A 24,479-nucleotide genomic window follows, 5' to 3' on the forward strand; every position below is an offset into this window, starting at 1 on the left:
AGAGAGGGAGAGAGAGAAAATGAATGAATATGAATTATGCTTGGAAGCTTGTTTTTACAGATATTATGTTGGGGGTTTGGGGACTGGGTTATACTTATTTCCATGACCTTAGGGGTAAACAGCATAATTATTTTATTGATGTTCTCTCTCCTTCATCTCTTCTTTAAAACTGTCACCAAATTCTGGTGTTTTTTTTTTTTTTTTTGGCTTGGTAGTTTCTCTCCAGATTGACCCTTCCTTGCTATCCTCAGGGCCATCTATCTTAATCCACATCCTCATTTCCTATCTCACCTATAGCAAGGGCAACAGTTTAACTGGGTTTCCTCGTTTTCAGTGTTCTATTCCTTCCATCTAGTCTATAGGAAGTCATTACACTGATCTTCTAAACTCCCACTTCCATCACACTAAAACACTGCTTAAGATGTTCAATGATTCTTCCTTTAATAAAGAGATTGGATTCCTCCCCTTGCTGGTACTTAAGCCCTGAGTAATTTTTCCTATTCTACTTCCAATGTCTTCCTCCTTCCTTCACCATCCACCAAGTGGATCTCAGCACTGTGGTACATGAACATATTTCTGGACTTTCTGTTTCACCTCCACGCTTACACCATTCCCTTCCGGACACAGCATCTCAAGGCCTCTGTCATATCCAAATCCTACCATTCCTTCAAGATCTCTTCCATGAGGCCTTTCCAAAGGACTTCTTCTCCTTCCTGATCCATTTTGGCTCTTATATATACTGTTAGGTGGGTCCCTCTTTGTTTTATCATCTTTGCTGGGTTTTTTACTAGTTACTGAAAGCATTCACTTTCTCAGGTACCATACAACACTCAGCACAGAACACGCAGTATCACTGAGCAGCAAATACCTATATACGAACCCAATTTCTCTATGTCATAACCCAGTACATTACAAATTCTGAATGAGACATCCAAGAAAGAAATACATGTTTACCAATATATACATACTTATGTATGTGCATATATACATGCACACACCTAATTAAAACACAAGTTTTGTAAAATACTACTTATCTTTACTACACACAATGTAACTGTATTTACAGTTACCTAATTTTCTGGACAACTGGATATTAGAAATTATAATTACCTTTGTTAATTTTATTATGTAGAAAAAGTCCTTGTTTGCAGATACATATTAGAAACAAAGTGCCCTGGCCGGGCGCGGTGGCTCATGACTGTAATCCCAACACTTTGAGAGGCTGAGGCGGGCAGATCACTTGAGGCCAGGCGTTCGAGACCAGGCTGGCCAACATGGTGAAAGCCCATCTCTACCAAAAATACAAAAATTAGCTGGGCATGATGGTAGATGCCTGTAATCCCAGCTACTCAGGGGGGTGCTGAGGCATGAGAATCACTTGAACCTGGGAGGCGGAGATTGCAGTGACCCGAGATCATGCCATTACACTCACTACACTCCAGCCTGGGCAACAGAGTGAGGCTGTGTCTCAAAAAACAAAAAAGAAGGCTGGGCGCAGTGACTCATTCCTGTAATCCCAACATTGTGGGGGGGGCGAGGTGGGTGGATCACATGAGGTCAGGAGTTCGAGACCAGCCTGGCCAACCCTATCTCTACTAAAAAATTGGCTGAGCATGGTGGTGCACACCTGTAATGCCAGCTAACTGGGGAGGTTGAGACAGGAGAATTGCTTGAACCCGGGAGGCAGAGGTTGCAGTGAACCAAGATTATGCCACTGCACTCCAGCCTGGGTGACAGAGTGAGACCCGGTCTCAAAAACAAAAAAAAAAAAAAAAAAAAAAGAGAGAGAAGAAAAAAGAAAGGGACCTGATGTCTGTATATCACTTACTTTTAACAGGTTACAAACCCACACAAAGAAAATAAGAACATTTTAAATTGTTGAATCTCGGTAAGGTAGATGAGTATTTGCTGTGATGATCCTTCTGCTTTTCCATATAAGAATATAAAGTGATAGTTGTTACTCATCAAATTTATTTCATGACCATAATCCTGTTTGAAAAACAGCGCGTTATAATTAGAAAAAAGACAAGCCACTTGTCCCTGTGTTTGTTAATCATACTTAAGGAAGGCTCTAACATTCTGAAGAACGTTCTGTGGTTACTTCCTGGCCAATAAAGGATTTAATGTTCCATTGCTGAGTCTACTAATCTATCCTTCAAAATCCTTTCTACAAAACTTCTGTGAATCATTACGACCTTAGCAGAAAGGTATAAGATTAGGGATTGGTTTTTTACTTGCAGAGATCACAGACTCAGAACTTACCCTAAGACCTCGCATACTGAGAACAATCCTTGTGGTTTTCACAGGGCTTTAAAATAACTAAATCTAGGAACATCAAAAGTTTAAGACAGTGCGCTAAAACTGAAAGTGCCATAGCAAACATGTGCACTGGTTACATTTTCCCCTTCCTTTTCCTTTAAGAATAGGTTTTAATAAAAGACGAAGGTCCATGAACAGTCAGTAACATCTCATTTAATTGACACTAAGGGAAGTATTCTAGATGAGTGAATGAAATTTGTAGGTAACTGAAACTCCAAGTCTTGCTAATTAGAGATTTCTAGATTTTCTTCTTTCTTTTAATTTCTTTTAGAGACAAGGTCTTGCTCTGTTGCCCAGGCTGGCTTCCAACTCCGGGGCTCCAGTGATCTTCCTCAGCATCCCAAGTAACTGAGGCTACAGGCGTGCACCATCATGCCCAGGTGGATTTCTAAATTTCCAAGATTGTTTTCCTGTTGACTATGGACATCCACATAATCAAGTTTGAATTGTGACACAGCAACAGTGACCTCAAGATGACAACTGAACTAGATCACTCGGAGGTCCTCATGAAGAAGCAAGATGGCTGAACTCTGCAAACTCTAAGGGCCTTGCAGCTCTCATATGCAGCAGTTCTGTTACTATTAGGTCTGTAAGGCTGGCACCCTGCACGCAAAATGCCAATAGTCTTGTTCATAAAATTATTAGCACAGACCAACTGACACAAACTGAGTATTACTCTTTATAATGAATCTTATTTTTTATTTTTTTGAGACAGAGTCTTGCTCTGTCACCCATGCTGGAGTGCAGTGGCGCAATCTCGGTTCACCGCAACCTCTGCCTCCCAGGCTCAAACAATTCTCATGCCTCAGCTTCCCGAGTACCTGGGATTACAGACGTGCACCACCACGCCTGGCTAATTTTTTAATTTTTAGTAGAGATGGGGTTTTGCCATCTTGTATTTTAGTACAGACGGGGTTTTGCCATCTTGGCCAGGGTGGTCTTGAACTCCTGGCCTCATGTGATCTGCCTGCCTTGGTCTCCCAAAATGCTGGTATTATGGGCATGAGCCATCCCTTTATAATGAATCTTATTTACCAAAATAAAATTTAATAAGCAACAAGTCGTTAAAAACCATATGCAACAAAAGGAATGAAAAACTGTTCAACACACAACCCAGACAAATCTCACGTGTGTAATACTTAATGAAAGAAGCCACACACAAAAATGTGATGGTGTATGATTAGCGTGCCACGGAGGTGAGAAGAGTGGTTACCCTTTGCGGGGAAGTAGGGGTACGGAGAATGATTCACCAGTAGGTGGCACCAGGGAGCACTGGGGCGCTAACAACATTGATCCAGGTGGCAGTCACTCAGGACATATACATAGGTAAAAATTATCCAACTGTACATTTAAGATGTATACACTTTACTGTAAGTGAAACCTCAAAAAAGTAATAAGATGCAAAAAAACTTAGATAACAAAAATGCAGGAGCTGTCAAAACTATTATCTTTATAGTACCTGTAACATTACAAATACACAATGAATAAATATTAACATACAGTATTGCTCAATTCTAGCAAGAAAAAAAAAAACCCTTAAATTTCATTAGCATGTCAACCTGTAATGCATTTTGTCAGCTCTTTAACATTTTTAAAGTTTCCCAAACTTTCATGACACTGTCTCATAAATATTTGTTTTTAGAATACAAAAGAGCCAATGAAAAAGAGCAGAAATCCACATGTGTACTACTAGCAAGGCATTAATATCTGTGGTTTAACTGAATACATCAGATTTAGACACAAAAATATGCAATTTAGAATTCTGCAAAATGCAGCAAAATCCTAATACCATGTTGATCCAGATTGCTAATGCCTTGTTTTATTACATAATAGTCACTTAGAAAGCCAATGTTTCTCAATGAGGCTGAATTTAACTAAAAGCACACAAAGTACAATTAGGGCTTGCTTACTTAGACCAAATTGTTTTTATGATAGCTAATGGAACTGATTAATTTAGGTTGCAAACCAAGCCCCCTAAAATACAGAATTGCTACTTGAAAATGTTTTTCTGGGCATCTTTTGTGAACTAAGTCCTGTGTTGAAAGAACTGGAGTCAGAGAAATATGATAAGCTCTGCCCTAAGAGGTCACTCTTGGGGCAGGGAGGCGTACAGAATTAAAAAATGTAACAAGGCCAGGCACAGTGGCTCACGCCTGTAATCCCAGCACTCTGGGGACCGAGGCAGGAGGATTACTTGAACCCAGCAGTTTGAGACCAGCTAGGGCACAATAGTGAGACCCCATCTCTACCAAAAAAAAAAAAAAAAAAATGCTGCGTGTGGTAGTGTCTGTGGTCCCAGCTACTTGAGAGGCTGAGGTGGGAGGATTTCCTGAGCCTAAGAGGTCAAGTCTGCAGTGGGCCATGATTGTGCCATTGCACTTCAGCCTAAGTGACAGAGTGAGACTTCATCTCAAAAAAAAAAAAAAAAAAAGAAGTAATAAGTACTATAGGAACCAAGGGGAGGAAATAAGCAGGGGGCTTCAATGAGAAGCTTCTGAGAAGGTGACAACTGACTTAGAGGCAGCTCAAAAATCTGCTGAGAGCCTAGCAAGGAGCACATTGTATCTGCAGAAGGAAAAACTAGAATATGTATTTAGGAAACTAAAAGTTGGAGTGTCTAAAATTGAGAATGGCTAAATGGGTCATTCTAAATCAAGGCATGATTGAGGGCTGGGGCGAAAAAGAAGGTGCATGGCAAGCATTCCTAAAGGGAGGCGGCACAAGGCTCAGAAGAACACAGACAACCTGCAACAGGCTCTGCAAACCATGCTAGGCTCCACACCTGACCATGCAGACAAGGGGAAGCCAGGAATTTTAAAGCAGGTGGCATTTTTATAATCATGAAAATAAAATACTGAGAAATAGAGAATTTGGAATATCAAAAAGAAAAGGAGGCTTATCTTAAATACAGATACTGTTTAGGTTATTAATTTTTTAAAAATACAGCACTGTGACTATACTACACAGAGGGATTTTGGATTTAGTTCAGGTCACATAAGAATGGTTCATTCATGAATCTGTGTAATTGGTCATGACATGCATATACACTTGTTGCATACCAACATTAAGTAAGCTTCTATCTGGGATGCTGGGATCATGTAATTTGGACTTTTTCTTTTTTTAAGCATCATTTGAAGCTAAGGAAAGCTGAGTTCTTACCTAAAAGAACACTGTCCATCACATATGGAAAATCATGCATTTTGCCTCATAAATACACAATTCATAATTTATTCCATCTCCACTCATCTCTCTTCTACAGGCTCAATACTATTCAAACTCCAATTATTATCACAGCCTTGGTACTTTCCATCGGGGGCTAGATAAAGAAGAGCAAAGTTTTCACCTACGATGAACAAAATGGCAGGACTTAAAGATGACTTTCCTGAAGAGTGCAATGCCTTCTGTCTTTTATTTATGGACTGAAAAGAGAAATCCCTCAATGTACACGGCAAATCACATTCCCCTCACTCTAAGCCATACTTACGGAAGACATCCCAGATTCTCCTGAATGCAGGAAAGTACCACGGTTACACCAATCTACTCCGTCGAACCAGGTACTAACTATGACTAAAATTTATATGTGGAAAAAAAAATCCAAATGAGATTAGTAACAGAAAACAAACAAAAAAACAAGTATGTGTGTAGGGGGGTGGATAGAAGGCAGTCTTGAAAGTGTCAGTGCTAGACGCTTTTTTTCTCTTTACTGGGAATTGCAATCAACCAAACCATGGGTCTGTACCTGACCTAGAGCCTTTAACAATGCAACAAGACTGTGAGAACTCTCACTCAGGGACACCTGCTCTTAGCCTATTATGGAACTACTGCCTGTGTGCAGAAGTATCATTTGGAAACATGAATTTTATGCTCAAAGGGTAAAATGCCCAAGAAGCTTTACTCATGCCAAGTTCCCTAAGAACCATGGGGCTTCTTTTTGCCTTGGGAAAGGAGGTGAACTTTTTTCTTATTCTTTTTTTTTTTTTTTTTTTTGAGACAATCTTGCTCTGTCACCCAGGCTGGAGTGCAGTGGGGTGATCTCAGCTCACTGTAACCTCTGCCTCCCAGGTTCAAGTGATTCTCCTGTCTCAGCCTCCTGAGTATGTGGGACTACAGGTGCACACCACCATGCCTGGCTAATTTTTGTATTTTTAGTAGAGATGGGTATCGGGGGAACCAGCCCCAATATTTCAAAGTAGGTTCTATTTTCCCTAAGTGTCGGCCGGTCTGAGAAATAAAGAGAAAGAGTACAAAGAGAGGAATTTTACAGCTGGGCCTCTGGGGGTGACATCACATATTGGTAGGACTGTGATGACCCCAAGCTGCAAAACCAGCAAGTTTTTATTAGGGATTTTAAAAGGGGGGGGGTGTACGAACAGGGCGTAGGTCACAAAGATCACATGCTTCAAAGGGCAATAAAGATCACAAGACAAAGGCAAAATTAGAATTACTGATGAGGGTCTATGTCCTGCTGTGCACGTACTGTCTTGATAAACATCTTAACAGGAAACAGGTGAGAGCAGAGAATTGGTCTGACCAAAATTTACCAGGCTGGAATTTCCCAATCCTAGTAAGCCTGAGGGTACTGCAGGAGACCAAGGTGTATTTCAGTCCTTATCTCAACTGCATAAGACAGACACTCCCAGAGTGGCCGTTTACAGACCTCCCCCCAGGAATGCATTCCTTCCCCACGGTATTCCTTGCTGGGAAAATAATTCAGCGATATCCTCTTACTTGCACATCCATTTATAGGCTCTCTGCAAGAAGAAAACTATGGCTCTATTCTGCCTGACCCCGCAGGCAGTCAGACCTTATGGTTATCTTCCCTTATTCCCTGAAAATCACTGTTATTCTGTTCTTTTTCAAGGTGTACTGATTTCATATTGTTCAAACACACGTTTTACAATCTATTGTACAATAGTGGTCCTGAGGTGACATACATTCTCAGCTTATGAAGATAACGGGATTAAGAGATTAAAGACAGGCATAAGAAATTATAAGAGTATTATTACAGAAGTGATAAATGTCCATGAAACCCTCACAATTTATGTTCAGAGATTGCAGTAAAGATAGGCATAAGAAATTATAAAAGTATTAATTTGGGGAACTTATAAATGTCCATGAAATCTTCACAATTTATTTTTTGCCATGGTTCCAGGCGGTCTCTCCATTCGGGGTCCCTGACTTCCCGCAACAGATGGGGTTTCACCATGTTGGCCAGGCTGGTCTTGAACTGCTGACCTCAAGTGATCTGCCCACCTCAGCCTCCCAAAGTGCTGGGATTACAGGCATGAGCCACCGTGCCCAGCCTGAAAGAAGGTGAACTTAATTAGATGCCAAGGATTGCTAACTACATAACAGTATTTACAATGTGGTACACTTGATTAATCTGACTCAGTCCACCTACCTTAATCAGCATTTCAAAATGTTAGGGGACCATCTGTTCATGAACTGAGAACATTATGAAGTCTCTCATTCAACTCAGGATATCACCCTGAACTTGATGAACTAAAATTTATTTGATTTCTATACTTTAATGACTCTGATGTCATTCATTGCTTTCAATGTTATGACTGATGTTTTAATAAGGCCATTGTAAATATACTATAAGTACCACAATCTCTGTGTCAGAGAAACACTGCTTGATTGCTTTTCTTCCTGGATAAACATGTAGTGAACAATCAGTGAATATATACTTCATATTATAGGATTGACTCAAAGAGTTCAATAATATCTAATCAGAGGCAAGGGTATGTTTATTAAGGGACACATCCTTCAAAGGAATCAAACTTTATATATAAACAGAGGTAAAGTGACAAGTGTAATTAGACAAGAATTAAAAGACAAACAGATTTGGGTAACATCATTTATTTTCCACTTATATAGCATCTTTCATTAAAAATGTCAATAAATCTTTCCAACTGTTCTTGTTCCCACCTAGAATATGATGATCTGAAAGTCTTACACATCTGTTCTGAATTTCACACTCCATAACTGACAGCTATTCAGTCTTTGGGACTCATCACTCAATCTCCCCTCTCCCTTGCCTCCCACATACTCTAACATCAGACCCTTTTGCTCCCTCCAACACCTGACACCTGCCTGGTCTAGGTCTGTTACACTGCACACCTGGACCATGCAGCAATCTAACTCCTCTCTCTCCAGGTTGATCCTCTCAGTGGTCACCACCGTAGACTGGCTACAGGATGAGGTTTAAACTCCTGAAGCCGGAAGCCAAAGTCCTCATTATCTTGACTCAAACCTTTCTCTGTCCAGATCCTGTACTCTCAGCCTCTTAGCTGGACCACATAGTTGGATCCAGGTGAACTCTGTCCAGCTCAAGCAGAGCATGCCAAGGTCATTTTACCTAACTCACTTCACCCTTTATTGAGGAGTGCCACATGTATGTAGACGTTACTGTGCCTTCCGCCTCCACCATCTACTCTGTGCCTGTATGTGCACATCAGCATGACAGATGTTTGACACATTTTATTTCTAGTTCTCACCTCAATTATACTAGTTATGTTTAGTGTATCAAACATATCAAGGAATTTGGGTCAGGCGCTGTGGCCCATACCTGTAATCCCAGCACTCTGGCTTGAGCCCAGGAGTTCGAGACCAGCCTGGACAACTAAGCAAGATGACCCCTGATGCCCTCCAGTCTCTACAAAAAATTTAAAAATTAGCTGGGTGTGGTGGCATGCACCTGTAGTCTCAGCTACACAGAAGGCTCAGGCAGGAAGATCCCTTGAGCCCAGGAGTTCGAGGTTGCAGTGAGCTATGATCACACCACTGCACACCAGCCTGGGTGACAGAGTGAGACTGTTGTCTCCAAAATTAAAAAAAGAAAAAGAAAAAAGAAACCAAGGAATTTGACAAGGTCACAAACTAGGGAGTAGCAAGCCAGGGTTTGAACCCAGGTGTGATTCAACAGCCTGTGTTCTTTCTAAAACCTGGGGCATTCTCATCCCCAGCTCCCTATTTACCAAAACCCAGGGGTTCCTTCAGAGTCTGCTCAATTTCACCTCTCCCACAGAGTCACTTCTGATCACCCCAAGTCTAGTAATCAGTGGTTACTCAGAACTTCTGCTGCTCTGACCTCATATTCTTAGAAACTTGATTTTTTGCAGCCCCAGAGCCTCATATTAATAGTCTCTTGAACACAGCAGGCACTCAACTATCTTAACTGAGTGATTTTGCTATTTTCATATTATTTTCTATGGGTAAAATTATGTATCAGGTAAGATAACTTCAGTAACTGAATAAAATCAGTTTCAATAATAAGGGCACATCTATGGTCTCCTAAACTAAGAACAGAGGGCAGGGCTAATTCAACGGCTTACAGATATCAAAGACCCAATCGCTCTCCATTTTTTCACTACACTATCCTCGGGCCATTTGCTTCTGCTCACATGGAGGCAAGAGAGCTACTGTAGTTCCAGAAATCACGTGTAGACAGTTTCTGGCTATAGATGAGGATACTTATCTTCTTTCATATTTTATTAGGAAGGAAAACATTTTCCAGAAGCTCCTCAGGGGTCCCTTTGGCCAGGGCTGAGTCCCATGTCCATGCCCTAGTTGCAAGGGAGGCTGGGGAGGCAGCAGATAACATTTTCGGCCTCCACTCCAGGAACAGGCTCTGCCAGCCAGGGAGAAAGGGAAGGAAAAGGGTGTTTGGAAAGGCACTCCACAGGGTTTGCAAACACCACCTCGAATGGATATTATGCAACGATCTACTCTGTATAAGGAAAACTCCCCCATCCAAATAGATTATCATTAGAAAGCCTTGCTAATCAGGTTAAAAACAAATAATCCAGTTACCATAGAGTGTATTTGCAGTAGAGGTAGAAGAAAGGGAATCGGAACCTTCTTTAGCCACCAAGTGTAAATACATTCCTTTTCCCCAGTGTTTTGGTTACATATCATAATCTCCTTCACCATCATGATCACCACAAGGAAAGAAGGGCTAGGAAGAAAAAACCATCTAGCCCTTTTGGGCTTCCATATAGTTCTGAAAACACCTTCAGGCAGGCAAAAAAAAAATTTTTTTTTTCAAGAGATTTAAAGAACAGAAATGGAGATGAAAATATTTACAAGTCTTCTGCCTCTTTCTCTGATTCTTCTATGCTGCTTCTAAAAAAATGATAGTCTGCCACCCCTACCACCACCACCACCACCACCAACCACCCCATCTGCTGCCAATTCTGCAAACAGCATAGACATCCATCAATAGAGAACCTCTTTTTAAAATTCTAGTACAATGGGAAATGATGCAGCCACTAAAATGGAAACGGATCTGAATGGGCTACCATGGGAAGCTATTCAATCTAAACTGTTAAGAGAGAAAAGCAAGACGCAGGGCTATGCCTACTGTGCACGGTCATCTGTGCTTAAACGAGGGGTGGAGGGATTTATGATGGATATGTACAATTGTATACTCTATGTGTATGAACATTTCTAGAAGCTGTCTTAAGAACTGTGGATGGTAGTTACCTCTGGGGAATAGGACTGGGAATCTGCGGACACAGATACTTTTTGTTTTATATTATCTTTTTGAGAGAGTAATTCATCTTATTTTCTATTAAAAAAAAATCCCCAGTGCCTGAATTTCAAAGTGAGACTAATATGCAAATACCTGCAAAATTTCATTAGCACACTTAAGATACTTCCTTGTCTCCTCCAGTGACCTATGATTTTACTAACAGTAGCAAAATAAATAATCTATAGGATAGTAAGCATTTTTGTAACTCACCCTAACTGAATTTTGTTTATGTAATTACTTTTAGAAAAGTAACTCCCTACTGAAAAGAGAAATTTTAAATCCCATTTCCCAAGGAAATAAAACCATGGCTTAAAAGGTAGTTCTAAAACAAATTTTATGGGACTAAGCTGGAATTGCCAAGTCATAAATATAAGTTTTCAAGTAAAAGTCCCATTAAAATATTGAATACTAATGTTACATCTTTCTTAAATAACTTCATAAAATGCTGTCTTTTTAAGGGACCAATGCCACTGAAATATTTCTACTGAGAACTGGGTTGCCCAAGGCTCACAGCTTTGAATCTGTATTTCATGGGCAATGATGTTTTCCATAAAGACTCTTCACTGAGAATACTCATACGAGCAGACCATGGCAGTGTATGATAGGCGTATATATACAGTTGTCCCTTGGAATCCATGGGGGATTGGTTCTAGGACCTCCTGCAGATACCAAAATCTGCGAGTGCTCAAGTCCCTGATATAAAATGGTGTAGTATTTGCATATAATCTACATACATCCTCCTGTATACTTTAAATCATCTCCAGATTACTTATAATACCTAATACAATGTAAATGCTTGTAAATAGTTGTATTTTTTAGGGAATAATGACAAGAAAAAAAAACACTCGGTACCTGTTCAGTACAGATGCAATTTTTCTTCCTAAATATTTTTGATCCCTGGTTGGTTGAATCCATGAATGTGAAATCCACGGATGTGGAGGGCCAACTGTATATCCATTCATGGCAACTGAAGGGTCACAGAGTTCATCTAGAGACTGTTTACGTATAGTTCATGTGATTCCTGAGGCTAGACTGTTTTACCTGTGATTCTCAGGTTTGGTGTTTTTGTTTGTTTTTTGAGACAGTGTCTTGCTCTATCAACCAGACTGGAGTGCAGTGGTGCAATCACAGCTCACTGCAGCCTTGACCTCCTGGGCTCAACTGATCCCCCTACTTCAGCCTCCTGAGTATCTGGGACTACAGGTGCACACCATCATGCTCGGCTAATTTTTGTATTTTTTTGTAGAGATGAGGTTTCACCATGTTGACCAGGCTGGTCTCGAACTCCTGGGTTTCAAGCAATCCGCCTGCCTTGGCCTCCTAAAGCTGGGATTACAGGCATGAGCCAGCGTGCCCAAATGATTCTCAAGTTTATTTTATTTATTTATTTTGAGATGGAGTCTCGCTCTGTCACCAGGCTGGAGTGCAGTGGTGCGATCTTGGCTCACTGCAATCTCCGCCTCCCGAGTCCAAGTGATTCTCCTGCCTCAGCCTCCCGAGTAGCTGAGACTACAGGTGCCCGCCACTACACTCGGCTAATTTTTTGTATTTTTGGTAGAGACGAGGTTTCACCATGTTGGCCAGGCTGGTCACGATCTCCACCCGCCTCGGCCTCCCAAAGTGCTGGGATTACAGGCGTGAGCCACCACACCCGGCCTCAAGTTTTGAAGTTTGGTTTTGTCCTTCAAAAATTGTTTCTACAGCTACAACTACAAAAAAGGAATAATGTTTTCTCCTTAAGGTTAAAGTCAGTTTCTCAGAAGACAAAGCAAGATAGAATTACTTGCACTTTAAAAATTTTTTCAGTGGTTCTAGGATTCATTTTAAAATGAAGCAATGCTAAAAGCAGACTGCAAGGTATATTTGCAGTGTTTGATTTTAACTGATTCTTAAAACATTAAAAACTGTTTGGCATTTGAGCATGTGCATCCCCTAGAGACCCAGAAATTCCATTTGTAGGTTAGAGGAGCAAGTGCCCCTGTTAGGAGCACATTGAAAATATACACAGCAGCATCACTTGCAAAAGAAAAACAATAAAAGCAATAACAAAAGACAACCCACAAATAATCCAAAGCCTGTGGGCAATAAAATGGAGAGAGATATATACACGCACATTGGAGATATATATATATATACACACAATAAAATGGATACACACACACACATTGTGTTTATTTGTACAGTGGAATGAAATAAACCAGAACTACAAGAATTAAAATGGGCCAGGTACAATGGCTCCCACCTGTAATCCCAGCACTTTGGGAGGCCGAGGCTGGTGGATCACATAAGCCCAGAGTTCGAGATCAACATGGGTAACATGGTGAAATGCTGTCTCTACCAAAAATAATAATAATAATAATTAGCCAGGCATGGTGGCACACATGTCTGTAGTTGCAGCTATTTGGAAAGCTGAGGCAAGAGGATGAGCCTGGGAGGTCGAAGCTGCAGTGAGCCAAGATCACGCCACTGCACTCCAGCCTGGGTGACAGAGCAAGACCCCGTCTCAAAAAGAATAAAATGATTAAATCTTAAAAGAAGCAAATCAAAGAACACATACTTTATGAATTCTACTTTATAAAGGTCAAACGCAGGCAAACTCTTTTTTAGGTATGAACACACATGTGACAAAAAGAGAAAAATCTTGAGAACAGTTAAACCTTATGGCAGTGATGACCTCTTGGGGGTGGGAAGGCTTGTGATGTAGGGATGCTCAATCAAGGAAGGTCACAGGGTCAAGTTCATCTCCTCACCCTGGGTATAACGTACAGGGGTGTTTCATGTATTTTTTAACGGAATATCTTCTTTGTATGATATTAGTTTACAAACATTTTAAAATAAAAACTATGGAGTAGGCCGGACGCAGTGGCTCACACCTGTAATCCTAGCACTTCAAGAGGCCGAGATGGGCGGATCACAAGGTCAGGAGATCGAGACCATCCTGGCTGACACGGTGAAACCCCATCTCTACTAAAAATACAAAAAAATTAGCCGGGCATGGTGGCGGGTGCCTGTGGTCCCAGCTACTCGGGAGGCTGAGGCAGGAGAATGGCGTGAACCTGGGAGGCGGAGCTTGTAGTGAGCCAAGGTTGCGCCACTGCACTCCAGCCTGGGCGACAGAGTGAGACTCCATCTCCAGAAAAAAAAAACAAACAAACTATGGAGTAAATTACACAGTAAAATAAAATGTGTGTGTGTGTTTGCTTAAGCTGTAGAATGAATGTCTTCTGTCAATCCTATTGCTTTATCTCTGGCTCTATACTTAACTCGTTGGGTAATAATGTTAAAATCTAAATTTGAGACCCTACTTAAATTGTGACCTGGTCTCAAAGGTCCTCGGGTCACCACTGCAATGATCTTCTTGGATCATTATCCTCACTGGTTACACACAGGAATGTGAAGCATGTAGTCAGGAGAAAGCCCTGTAATTGCCCCCAGGCCACAAGTAATCCCCCTGGAAGCAAAAACAACCTCCTCTCCATAAACTGACTAGAAAGGAACAGGTGGGAAGGACAGCAGAGGGGCGGCCAGCATTGTCAGGGTTTCTCCAGAATGGCCTGTCAACCAGGACAAGCCCTGTTCCCACATCTTTTTGAACAGCCTGGCACAGAAAGCAGCTCTGACTGTTTTACAAGCAGCGCTCTTGCAGTTTGGGGAGCCATTTTCCCTTTTATTCCAATTGAAACTGTGTGCATCAAGCTCTGTCAACTGTTGCACTCACAGTGTTACGAGGCTATTGCATGATATGCTGTCGGAACAACTGGCCTCTCTGACTTTTTTCTTTTTTTAAACAACAGACAGATTTTTTTTTTTTTTTTTGGTTTGAGACAGAGTCTCACTCTGTCACCCAGGCTCGTGTGCAGTGGCGCGATCTCAGCTCACTGCAACCTCCACCTTCTGAGTTCAAGTAATTCTACCTCAGCCTCCCGAGTAGCTGGGATTACAGACGCTGCTACCACTCCCAGCTAATTTTTGTATTTTAAACAACAGAAATGTAACCTCCAAGACCCAAATGATCAAATGACAAGCAGCAAACTTTTCCAACTTTCCCTCCTCTCCCACCCCCAGGTGTTTTGGTTTCTGAAGACTGGGGATCACTATCAACAATGGGCAAACCTTTGCTACAGAACTGATTAGGAAAAAACCACCTGAATTAATAAATGTGAGCAAATATTTTAATGTTCAGGGAAGGAAAGAAAGATTGCATTTTGTGTCAATATACAGAAGTCTTCTATGACAAAGAGCCACAAGTGAACACAGATTTCCTGTGAGATCAAAGGCTCCCCCAGGCAGAAATCACATGAACCTGAGCCTTCACCACCCTACGGGGAATGAATCCCACACTATGGGGTGTCCAAGCATGGTCCGAGGAGGCCCAGTTCAGACGCACTCTCCATTTCCCCCACTGCTGCTTCCTCTCCCACAGCTCGAGGCAGCCACCACACCCTTCTTCCCCAACGTGGGCTGGGCAGCATCACACAAAGTCAGTTTTACAGAGTTTCAAGTTTCCAGGCAAAGGCAGGACGACTCAAAGATGCCCACTTGTCGAAAGACCAGATGTTAAAGTACAAAGTTAGATTCCAACTCAGAGCCTGGTTAGACCCGGGGTTACTTTCGAACTCCCAGGGAGGTGGGAGGAGACCTGGCTCTTCTCCAGCCAGTAGCTGGCACAATCCAACCCAGATATTTGTCCATCTGTTAAATCACTCACACTGGACTGACATTTTTAAAAGGACATAACAATAAGGAGACTGGTGGTTCATTAGGCGTTTAGGCAGTTTAAATATCTAGAAATCAACTGAGAAATTAGGGAGGGATTTGGGCAAGCACAAAGATAACTATTAAGAGCACAAAGACAAATTGTATTTCTTTCCGGCATCTCCCAGGATATTAAACAACACAAAGCTCCACAATACATATTTACACACTCTGGCTGAAACGGAAGAGTTGTGAAGAGACTTACCAAGGGCCACACAGCAAACCCAGGAGCAGAGCAGGATCGGCAGCCAGCTCACCCTCCTGCCCAAGGCATTTGAATCTGCAAGGCAGGCAGGCTAGATATTCCAAACAGCACCTACCATATGACTCAGCCTGGACTTTGGAGATACTGCTCACATTATCTCGGGGTATTCCTGTGTTTGTCTCAGAGAAACTCCACGCCCTGCACTGTACCCAATACAAATGTCAGTAATAATGCACCGTATTCAACACATTGCTGTACAAATGGGCTCTTTGTGCAGTCAGCAGAAGAGATCCACATTCTATATCTTCGCAGGGAGGTCGACTAGAAGGGCGCCTGCTATCAATCACCCCGACTCTGGGATTGCAAGAGGACATTCAGTCTGGTACTCTCTCTTTACCAATAAGGAAATGGGCTCGGCTCAACAAACCTTGTTAGGCAGAGCAAATGCCAGCAGTGGACTGGGCACAGTAAACACCAATGCGATGAAGGCAGAGCAAAGGGGCCAGCCAGCACCAAGGGAAGGGAAGTGGCTTAAAGACAGTGAGCAGTCAGGAGACTCTCTGTTGATTCATTCATGAGACAGATACTTGCCGGGTGCCTCCTAGTGTCAGGCGCAGCGAGGCGTGCTGGGGAGGCAAAGGGGCATAGCCGCCTCCTGGCGTAGTGGCCGGGGGAGAGACACAATGACAGCCACTGATAAGTGTCAGGAGAGTACTTGGTGCTAAGCGAGCACTTGGAAGGGGCTGCTAAGGGGGAGATAAGAGGAAAGGGGGAGGGGGAAAAGTCAATGGAAAGCAGAAAGAAAGGCTTGTCAGAAGGTGAGTTAGACAGAGAAGTAAAGATTTGGAGGACTTGGTGCAGGTGAAGACTGGGACAGCAGATGGGTCACACCCGGAGGGTCCCACTTAACTCATACAGAGGTGTTTGGGGTTCATCCTGTAGGTCCCTTGGCAGCCGCATAGAGGATTAGGATGATCACATCCCTGTTTTAAACAAGTCCTTCTGAGAAAGCAAGATGGAAAATGCATTTCCATGGAGCCAACTGGAGCCTGGAGCCTGCTGCAGCAATCTATGGCAAGAGCTGGTGAAGGCTGGATGTAGGGTGGTCGCGAGAGGTCTATGAAGGAGGTGGAATGAGAGGACTTGCCACCACCTGGATGTGGGGGTGAAGGGGCGAGTCAAGGAAAACCCCACTTCTGTTTCATTCCTTCTGGTAGCTAAGCTTATTCACGAGATAGGCAAGAGGAATTTTCAGCCTCAGACATGATAAACTTAAGGTTCCTATGGGACCTTCAAACACAGACGTCCTGATGAACAGAGAGAGAAAGGGACAGAGGAAACAGCACTGGAGCCCATTGGTGGCAGCGCCTTAGGCAACTCTCTGAGGAGACAAGCATAGACAACCAGATCTAATCAAATCCCAGCTCTGCCTCTTAGCAGCTATATGACCTGGGGCAAGTAAATTAACCTTTTTGGGACTCTGGTCTCACCTAAGGAAATTCCTTTTGGGATTTAATGAAATCAGAAAAGGACATGATGTCATGGCAAACAGAAGAGATTTAATATTTTCCTCTTGCCCTTTTGTGATCATATACTGCTTTGTATTATAATTGAGTACTTAACCTTTGCAGCAGATTATAAGTTTTCTTGCTGTCACTCATCTTTAAATCCCTTTTGACCATATTTGTAGGCACAGATTCTCAAATATTTGAATTGCCACAAGTCATATGAAAAACTAAGGCCAGACTGTTCTAGGGGACCAGGGGTTTCCTGCTTTTGACATTAAATAACAAATGCAAAGATCTCAAAATTGCTATGTGGCTTAAGTGGTGTTGATTTAACTCTGTGTTGGGGGTGGGATGGAGAGAAAAGGGCAGTGGGGTTTGGAAAAGAGGGAGAATTTTGTCAGCCTAATAAAGGCTAGTCAAAGCCTACTCTGTGAAAACTCTACTGTAATATTTAAGAGGAAGAGTGTCTATCAAAGTTAATATTGCATAGCCTCTATCCTCTGGCTCAGTTCAAGTAAAGGTCTTAAGTCATGTTAAATAATAAATTCCAGCAAATGGATCTTGCCTTAAACCAAATGTTAAGTCAATAGTACACTCTGTATATGAGACGTATATACTTTCTTTGCTAGGTCATTTTGCTAATTCTAACTCTTAAAATGAATATTTTAAAACTACAATAAGATTTTTAAAACCAGACTGACCAGTAAGGCATACATACATAATTCAGTTCCACAGAGCTAAGCTTGTTCATTTTTCTTCAGGGTTTGCCTTTAAATTTGGGATCCGACTTGTCTTTACCTATTTTTACGGCTGCCTTCCTAGTCTGAAAATATCTTGGTCACTAGATATTTTGTTTCATCTCCAGCTTAGCTCCTAAAATACATTCAGGATCACTTCTTCCTTCCCCATTCTTCCCTGGTAGCTTCATATATTCCCATCCATTCACCCATAGCCCAGTTCAGTACACCTACCTCACATTCTGTGTCTCAGTCACAAATATCTTTTTTAAAAACCTGCCCAAGTTTCTAATACAGAATGATGTGGCAACTGCCTCAAAGCTGTTTGGTCCGTTTAATTATTTGGATTAAACGTAGACAATGATCCAATTCAGAGCTAATGGTCTTTAGGACTACTCTTATTCCTGGCTGTCTTCAACCTGGGCACATGTGACATGCCTCAAGCATGACCAGTTTGAGAGGACACTTTGGTCCCCAAGGGCCGAGGAAGAACAAGTTCCTCCTCGCTCACATATGTAGTCCGAACCTGAGGTTCTTGATTCTCTAGGATGTTTCTGAACTCTGGGTGGTTCCCATTAAACACACAATACACATCTCCATCCTTCTTAGCCAACCTCTAAGATTTTGACACCCCACTGACATATAGACCCAAGATACCCTCCAGTTCTTCTCCGCCTTGAATAGACTTGAACTTCCCAGATGTGAATAGACTCAACTTTTTGGCGTGTCTACAAGATGCTCTCCTATCCCACTGCCAATAGGGGGAAAAATGAAAGCAGACAGATGGCCACATTAGATGGAATCTGCCATTGAGGTGGTAACTTCCCCATGGCACCCAGCCCCTGGTCTACTTGAGTTATTCCTCAGACACCGACGAGAGGTGCACAGTCTCAGGGAGAGACTACTGAGACGTAATCCTTTCCCTTTAAACATGACTTTGACATATGCATTACACACACTTACACATGTCTGACTCCACCATGACTCACACTGGAGGTGGTGTTTAAAATGAACAGCATCTCAGTGCTATTATGATGCTTCACTCAAAATTGCTCTACGGCTTCTACTACAGGAGCAGGTCACATCCAGGAAATGGTTTGCCTGATCTAGAGCAGGATTTTCTCACTATTACCTTATGCCCCAGGGCTGCCTTACTTTCTTCAAAACCCAGATCAGGATCTGCAACCTATGACCCAAAGCACTCTCCTTGTAAATTCAGGATTCCCTACTAAGCCAGTCCCTAGCCTTTTCTCTCTCTGAACACTTTAAACACCTTTTACATTCTTCTCTTTCTCATAGCTCATGTCATTCCTCCAGGCAGAGGCCCCTGAGGTTCCTGTGGTTAGTAGACGTGGATAGCTGCCTGCTGCATCAGACTCAGCTGAGCCCAGGAATCCTTCTGAAAATAAAAGATTTATCCTACGAATTGGTGCAACCTTTGGGAGAACAATGTGTTTGCCTCTATTCTCATTTAAAAGGCACATGCCCTTTGACCTAACAGTTTTGCTTTTGGAAATTTATCTAAATATGGTTATAGAGAAAAATGTACACAAGTTTTCAATACAGTATTACAAAGCAAAAGAAACATGAAAAAACATCATCCTGGGAGGAACTTAAATTGCATATCAATAGGCGACTGGTTAAATAAATAATAGATATGTATATTTTGCGTCAAGACTATTTCTGTAAAGACACATAAGAAACATAACATTGCAGCCAGGCGCAGTAGCTCACGCCTATAGTCCCAACACTTTAGGAGGCCGAGGCAGGTGGATAACCTGAGGTCGGGAGTTCGAGACCAGCTTGACCAACATGGAGAAACCCTGTCTCTACTAAAAATGCAAAATTAGCTGGGCGTGGTGGCGGGTGCATGTAATCACAGCTACTGGGGAGGCTGAGGCAGAAGAATCGCTTGAACCTGGAAGGCGGAGGTTGCGGCGAGCCAAGATAGTGCCATTGCACTCCAGCCTGGGCAACAAAAGCGAGACTGTCTCAAGAAAAAAAAAGAAACATAACATTTTTATCATTGCTATCTCTGGGGAAAAGGACAAGAAGCTGGAAAAAGACACTTTAATTTTGCTTTAAGCCCTTTAGTACTGTGGAAATTTTTTTTTTAATAATAATTATTATTTTTTTGAGACAGAGTCTTGCTCTGTCACCCAGGCTGGAGTGTAATGGCGCGATCTTGGCTCACTGCAACCTTCGCCTCCCAAGTTTAAGCGGTTCTCCTGCCTCAGCCTCCCGAGTAGCTGGGATTACAGGAGCCCACCACCATGCCCAGCTAATTTTTGTATTTTTAGTAGAGACAGGGTTTCACCATGTTGGCCAGGCTAGTCTTGAACTCCTGACCTCAGGTGATCCATCTGCCTCGGCCTCCCAAAGTGCTGGGATTACAGGCATGAGCTACTGTGCAGGGCCTGTAGAATTTTTTTTTTTTCAAATGAATTCGCACTTAAGCTACTTAATAGAAAAAAATGTGAACCTTTATCATTTAGAGCTACTAAACACTTCATTAAACAATATCACTTAATCTTTGCTAAACACGAACTAGAAAAACTAGGCACAAATAGAAACTGTATAGACCAGATATACATTAGAATGGGTCTGCTTTAGCAGTTAATGGTTTAATCATTAACCAGGTCAGGGTATTTTTCTCTAAGGCACTTTATGTGTTGCTGACTCTTCTACAATCTAAGTGGCTCAATGTAAACCATTCCCCTTGTGCTAAACATGTGTGTTTATACTTAAAGTCGATTTCACTGAGGAAATTAGGGTAGGGTCAGTTTGTAAGGTTTTGCCCTAAACCTTAAAAAGAACACAAAATCCTTCAGGTCTTAAGCAAGATTGATGCCCAGGCCCTATGAAGGACACATTGAATCTTCTGTATATTTTTAAACAAGCTCCATAGGTAATTTGGATGTGGCTGGCATTGCCTCGTGCACACCTAAAGTAACCATGCTTAGAAAACGCTGTGTTATCCAAAAGAAACACAGCATAGAGAATTCTATGAACAAACTATTGCAGTACTCTAAGATTTTAAAATAAGTAACTTTCTCAAACACTGATATTGGGTTTAGAGTTAACACTGCGGGTAAGCAAACCCACCAGGCTCTCTCAATTGACACAGCTCTTCTGGCTCCTTCGAGGAAGTGAGGACCAGTATGTGGAAGAGCCTTTGGGGCTGGTGTTTCTCAAGCTACAGCTTCAGGCAATCTCAGGGATAGAACCTGGACTGTGCATCTGACAGCCGCCTTTCTACCTCCCACCTCCACCCCATTCTTATGTCCAAGTAGTTTGAAACTATTGAGCTAGATCAGTATATCCCAAACACCAAATTGTTAAGAGTGGATGGAGCCCCAGTGATCTTTCCCACTCCCCAGACCAGTGAATCAGGAATCTCTACTGGAGGTTCTGCAGTACCCCAGGTTCTTTATCTAAACAGGAAAGTTAGGAAACACCAATTTAGGCCAAACTCATTTTAAGATAAGGAAATCAAGGCCCAAGAAGTTTAAGTGATTTCACCAAGGACTTATAGCTGATTAATGATAGCTGGTAGCTGTGAAACCTGGTGAGCTAATTCTTCCCTCTTAGACCAATACTGCTTGTTATATTATGTGTAATCATGAGAGCCCCAGTATCTGTGCAGTTTCTGATTCACCAGGAAGAGGCCCCAAGTGATTAATAAAGCCTGAACCCAGGGGCATGTCAGAACGCACCACTGGTTTAAAGGATGACTGACATGGTAAAGTGTCCAACGTCAACCTGCCCTCGGAATTCTTTCACTTTCAGTATCAGTAGGAGAAATATACAATTGTACATTTCATAGAAAAGTAAACCCAGCCCCACACAGTTAACAACCAGGTGAAGCGGGAACACAGGACAATTCAAAGTTTTCGGATCACACCATTTCTTGGTCAAATATTAGTACCTTCAGCAAAAGACCTCTAATTACTACACACTTTTGGTTATGGCAACAGCCTGCTCCTTACTTTTGGGAGAGAGGAGTACTCCACACCCATGGCCTGAAACCAGGATCTCCAAACCCATCAAAGAGAAACATGGATGGGAAACCAAACCCCCCAAGCTTGGAAAGCATCCAGCAAGCTTTAATTCAGGGAGCGTTCAATCGAGATATAATTGCCTCTAATTGGCCCTCCCACACGATCTCACAACATACAGCTATAATCAGTTCCACAAAGAATATGTTATATTTCTTTTCTCCCTTGAAAAGCCAGAATCCTCTCTTGTTAGGTACTTACCATCACTGTTTTGATTTTTGTAAATATACCGAGACATTAAAAAAGGAAGAATGAATGGGTAAAAGCAAAGAAGTAGATGGATTTCTTTTTTTAAATAAGCACTAATCCCTATGACCTTAATGATAACCCAGTGCGATTCAAATCTGTAATGGAGACTGATGTCAACTCAGGAAACCTTTCTAGTCCAGGGCACATGTGATCCAAAAAACACATTCATCTGGTCGGACATTTTCCATACTCTGATTTTTATCTTTCTTGGCATGCTCAACTCTCCTTTAATAAAGTCACAACCCTTTGTTGCCATGGAACCCAATCAGACACGGAGCCTGTTACTATGACTTCCCTGCAGATATAAAAAAAGACCCAGTGACCAAAAGACCAGCTCTTTCTTAAAAAAAAAAAAAAAAATTACAAGGCAAAGAGGCTCCAAAAAAACCTCAACACTTCTGTATTTACTGAAGTTTAATCTTTTATGTAGTCTCACCTGAACTCTTCAGCCAAAGCTAGCTCATGTTTCAGCTGGAACTTTCCAAAGAAAATGATTTTACAAATAAATACCTGGGCAAAGAAGGTAAAAATATTCTTGGGATATCTTACTTTTTTTCTTCTTCTAGGCAAGCTTTCTGAAATTTGAGTAGCTGTTTAGCAAACATGTGTCAATCAGCAGCTGCCAAATTGCAATATTCATTTCCATCAATACTTAATGTTGCCAAGAGCTCATTATTTCTCTGAAAAGAAAGATATTCTAAACAATACAATCAATCCTGTGTTCTGGACCTGGACTAAATCTGCAGGAAAAAAAAAAAAAATCTGAGACTAAGCAGAGTGGACTGAGCAGAGCTACTTAAGGAAAGAGAATTAACATTTGTTGAGTGCCTACCATGAGCTGGGCACTTTTACGTCATCGCGTGAGGACCCTGTAACTGAGGCAATGCCACCTCTGTTTGGCAGATGAGGGACCAAGGCTTAGAAAGCTTAAGTACTTAAGCAGCTTGTTCAAGCTACCAGGCTAGAATGCTGCCTGGCTCCCAAAGCCAGAGCTATTCCTTCATTCAACCAGCACTTATTTCTGCTCTCACAGGTGTTGTACATTTTGTTATGCTTCTTACTCTTCAGGAGCGAATTCACAGCCTGTAAAGCTTGGCTGTAAAGAGAGCACGGTGTCCATCTTTACCGGCACAGGGGCCAGTTCTGGCTACACCCACGTACAACTACCACCACGTCTATACACCAGCTACCCCTTGGGGGAATCCCGAATAAATGCCCTGGCTACTTGCCTAAGGAAACACGTGTGGGCTAGGCACCCATTACACCCTTCCAGAGGCTGGGCCACGGCCCAGAGCCTTCCAACCCTGGACCTCATGGTGGGGAGGACCAGGAAGCTCTGGGTGGCCTTTTCATGTGCAGTATCATCGGCAAAGTAAAAGTCAAGCCATGCAAACCACAACAGTTTCTCCAACCTGGTTTTGGACAACCAGCTTCAAGAAATGACTAGTAAGAAGGAATGTGGCAAGCCACAAAAGTTATAATTTATATTATTAATTATACCAGCCTCTCAGCTAAAGAAAATTTACCTATTTCATGTACAAAGATTATAACAACTGTTTTCATTAAAATAAATTTTTAAAATCACCCAAAACTGCAATACGATACCACTTCATACTTACTAGGATGGCTGTAATTAAAAGACAGATAATAATAAGCGCTGGTGAGGATGTGGAGAAATCAGAACCCTCATACACTGGTAGTGGGAATATAAACTGGTGCAACCACTTTGGAAAACATTCTGGCAGTTCCTCCAAAGGTTAAACAGAATTACCATATGACCCAGCAACACTCCTTCTAGGTATGTACCCAAGAGAAATAAAAACATATACCCCCACAAAAACTTACACAGAAGTGTTCATAGCAACATTATTCTTCATAGCCAAAAAGTGAAAACAACCCAAATGTCCACCAAATGTCACATATCCATACAATGAAATATTATTCAGCCATGGCCAGGCATGGTGGCTCATGCCTGTAATCCCAGCACTTTGGGAGTCTGAGGCAGGTGGATCGTCTGAGCTCAGGAGTTTGAGACCACCCTGGGAAACATGGTGAAAACCCGTCTCCACTAAAATACGAAAAAATTAGCCAGGCGTGGTGGCGTACGCCTGT

General features: G+C 42.0%; 1 protein-coding gene across 4 annotated transcripts in view; it reads right to left on the bottom strand.

Moving 5' to 3' along the window:
* The window catches only part of TMCC3 (transmembrane and coiled-coil domain family 3), a 307,508-nt gene that overhangs the window by 31,513 nt on the left and 251,516 nt on the right, over window positions 1-24,479 (bottom strand). Inside the window, exon 1 of one of the 4 annotated variants that reach the window (XM_009426009.5) lies at window positions 15,816-15,904. The exons of the other annotated variants lie outside the window; for them this stretch is intronic. The gene's annotated coding sequence lies outside the window, so the exon portion shown is untranslated. Of the gene's footprint in view, window positions 1-15,815; window positions 15,905-24,479 lie in introns of those variants that run through there. 4 annotated transcript variants of the gene reach the window in all.

This window comes from Pan troglodytes, chromosome 10 (genome assembly GCF_028858775.2).
Source record: "Pan troglodytes isolate AG18354 chromosome 10, NHGRI_mPanTro3-v2.0_pri, whole genome shotgun sequence".
Taxonomy (NCBI): Eukaryota; Metazoa; Chordata; class Mammalia; order Primates; family Hominidae; genus Pan; species Pan troglodytes.